The 3,524-nt window shown below is 42.4% G+C and overlaps 1 long non-coding RNA gene across 1 annotated transcript; it reads left to right on the top strand.

Moving 5' to 3' along the window:
• The first annotated feature begins 287 nt into the window (after positions 1–287).
• On the top strand, positions 288–3,324 carry LOC118474591 (uncharacterized). Its single transcript, XR_004854284.1, has 2 exons — positions 288–1,040; positions 1,153–3,324. It is a non-coding gene; the product is annotated as an uncharacterized lncRNA (long non-coding RNA).
• The last annotated feature ends 200 nt before the right edge of the window (positions 3,325–3,524 follow it).

Below are 3,524 nucleotides of genomic sequence, written 5' to 3'. Positions count from 1 at the left end.
GGTCACCCTGCTCCCGTGGATTTTTCTCGGAGCTCCGATCCCCAGCCAAAGAAACGTGGACCTTTCAAAAAAGAAAGAAAGAAAGGAAAGTAATAGCAGCCCAGTTTAGTTACGGGCTGAAACACGTGCCGTGCTCCTCCTGCATCGATACATGGGCCGGTCTGTAGCAGACAGCCCACGAGAGATCACGCGCGGACTCGTAATAGTTTGCGTTGTCACCGCGCAGGCAGAGCAAATGTTTGTCAACAATAGTTAGGATCTTTAATTAATTTTATACATGGGCCGCTCATGCACTCCCCCTGGACACCCGGCCTCAAGCGCCTTGCCATCAAACACTGGGCCCTGCAGCAAGCAAGATCGCACCAATCGTCGAGCTGCTTGCCAACTAAACTAACCCAACAAGATCCTCCGCTGGTCTCGTGTATCGATCTGCTGCTGCCTGCTGCCTTGCTCCACCTGAGAGCGACGGACAGTAGTACTGCCAGCGAACATCTTCACGAAACCAGCTGCTGACGGCTCACGGGTCCTCAAGCACCAGCACGACTTCACTATCGCCAGCCACTACAGAAAGACGAACAAGGTTTCAGTATTTTTCAGACCAACCTCCGCTATAGGAGCGGGAGGGACAAAAAAATTCTCAAGCGGAAAACCATAGCAGAAGACACTTTGGCAAGCCAAGAAGCGCGCCGTCTCCCTTTCCCCTCGCCGCCGCATATCAGGTCCACGACCGAGCGCGCCCCCGTGCTGGTGTGGACGTGCGAGTAGAGAGACGGCGAGTCTACGGTTTCGTGCAGCCAGGCTGCTGCATCGAACCAGAGTGATTTTTTTCCACATCGCTTTTGCGTCGCTGGGAAGAGGATTGGTAGCGAACACGGCATGAAGCGACGCCAGAGTTCCGTCAGTCTGCCGTATCTCAGCTTCATCAGTCAAGAAGAAGGTCAGGTGCAGCGTGCAGTCGTGCACCGGCTAGGTGTCAATGGCAACCAAACAGTGGCGAACTTGGCTGGAGCCGGAGGTCGTGGTCCATTTTCATGCTCACGGTACTCCAACTTCTTTTCTGGCTCACCTCAATCAAAAGAAAACAAAAAAAGAAAAAGAAAATGAAAACCCTTCTGACCAAATTTCTTTTCTATCTGTTATGCTTCAATCCAGGACCTGGAGTACCAACATCTTAGAGGGGTGGGTCTTTTCTTTTGCAGCCTCCTACATACAACCTTAATTAGAGATCGAAAATTAACAAAACACACACCATAAAAAAGAGAACATCCTTGGAAAAAAAACATGTCCTCCGATCAAGCGCCCTCTAATCTAGCATTAGGAGACCCAGGACATTAAAACTCTCCCTCTTGGCTCTTTTACACAATGAGCAACAAAAACATAAGCTCTTTGAATTGTTCTCCCCTTTTGACTCTGGATGGGCTTCAATAGTTGCTTCGCGTTTGTTCCACATATTGAAGTTTATTAAAGCTTGACCTGTTTACTTCACAATAAAATCTAGAATAAATCTAGAAGGCTCACTCATGTATGATGGGAGGAGGAGCGATGGGCTTTAGTCCTACAAGAGAAGTAGAAAGGGGTAAAGGACACCTTGTGTCTTGCCACTCCGTAAAAGGAAGCATAAGAGAGAGTAAGCTAAATCCAAACACACAAGCGTAAGTACACATGTTTCACGTTTCTTGTATGATTATTCGAGTGACTTATTACCACTTGAGTGGTACAGTAGGTTATGGACTTCACAATATTAGGTATTCTAAAGTACTTAAGCAATATAGTGATTCTAATTGTATCTCTGATGCTGATTTAATCAAGGCAACAAGTGGATATGTCATATAGAGCTCTTAATGGATTTATCGATAGTGGGAAATCAATTCTAGATCTTAATGGGTTTATCAATCTCCAATTCGATTGTGGAAAAACCAAACAGTTATCACAAAAAAGGCAAGTTCAAAAGATATCTAGAGTCCTCAAGGCATGTGAAAAGACGAAAGTTTTTTTTCAATTTTTTTGAGAAACTCCAAAGTAACAGCTATCGATTATGTAACACTACCGGAATCCGACTCTTTGCCAAGTGCTAAATCTCTTTTGTCGTTTTCTACAATAATATGACTTTGCCTTGTGTGCCAAGCTAGTTCTGAAATGAATAGATCAAACCATAGAGATCGTAACCAAGTCAGTTTCTTCTCTTTTGTGCATGGTTATCCTGAGTGTTGGAATATAATATAAGTGAATTGCTCGTCCCCTCCTACCAGCTTAAGATTTTGGGTTGAATTGGTTGGTGCATGAAACTTAATATGGTACCAGAACCAGATGTCTCGAGTTTGAATCATGGTTAACATAATTAAATAAAAGAATTATTACTTGCTCCTATTCCATGTCTGAGAGCCAAGAGAGCCTCGACGTTAGGGGGAGTGTTAGAATATAATATAAGTGAATTGTCCACCCCCTCCTATCAACTTAAGATTTTTGGTTGAATTGGTTGGTGCATGCAACTTAGTACTGAGCCTAATCCCTATATATTAGAGAGGGTGTTCTCCCTAAAAGGTAAGAGGAACAACCAATCTACTACACGCTAGGGTTTTAGATGAGGGAGTCCTTAGTGCTACATGTCAACCCTAGGCTTGTCCATATCTGATATTAGCGTGACAATGGCAGCGAAGAGAGTAGTGTCTTTAAAATCTCGTACAACTAAAGAACCTCCATGGGCTAGGGTGAATCAGGTTTTTAGGCAACGATTACTCATTGAGTTGTTCTGCACTGCGATATCTACGGACTTTAATGACATCACAAATAATCTTCGACTAGGTTGGAACGATCCTCACTGTAAGTAATGATGAGTTCCTCTCATGTTTTTATTAGATGTGTTCAAAACATATTTAATTTGCTACGTGAACATGATATTATTTCTATGCATGGTTTATCCACTATTTATATAGTGATTGCTTTAGGAATTAATTTAATCTTAAAAGTGTGCAACTATCTAACAATCTGAAAACATGATGGGGACTTAAAGTGGGTAATAACTTTGTTGATGTGATAAAACCTAAGAAGTTCGGTGCATCAAACTTTAAGAGACGGTCTACAAAACTTGATTTGTGCCTCGTTGCTACGGACAAGTCTTGGGTTGTCAAGCCTTGTGAAGGTCCTCTAACTATTGAAAATAAAGGGAGTTTGACAAGGACAATGTGATAGCAGTAGAATGCATTTTAAGTGTGTTGGCTGATAAGCTTTATGATATGTACATGAACATAAAGAGTGCAAGAGAGCTCATGGAGTCTATCAAATATAAATACGGTGACTCTAATGCCAGACATGAGTTGTATGTCATTGAATGTTATCATAACTATAAGATGGTTGACAATCGCTCTATTGTTGAGCAATATCATGAGATGTAACTTATAATTGGCGAGCTCCAGTAACTTGGACATATCATGCTTGATCCATTTATGGTAGGGGCATCATTGACAAATTACCTCCAACTTGGAGGAATTTTGACATGGCTCTAAAACACATGAAGACATATCTAA

Source organism: Zea mays, chromosome 1, assembly GCF_902167145.1.
Source record: "Zea mays cultivar B73 chromosome 1, Zm-B73-REFERENCE-NAM-5.0, whole genome shotgun sequence".
Lineage (NCBI taxonomy): Eukaryota > Viridiplantae > Streptophyta > Magnoliopsida > Poales > Poaceae > Zea > Zea mays.
This window is presented reverse-complemented; position numbering and strand designations above follow the sequence as displayed.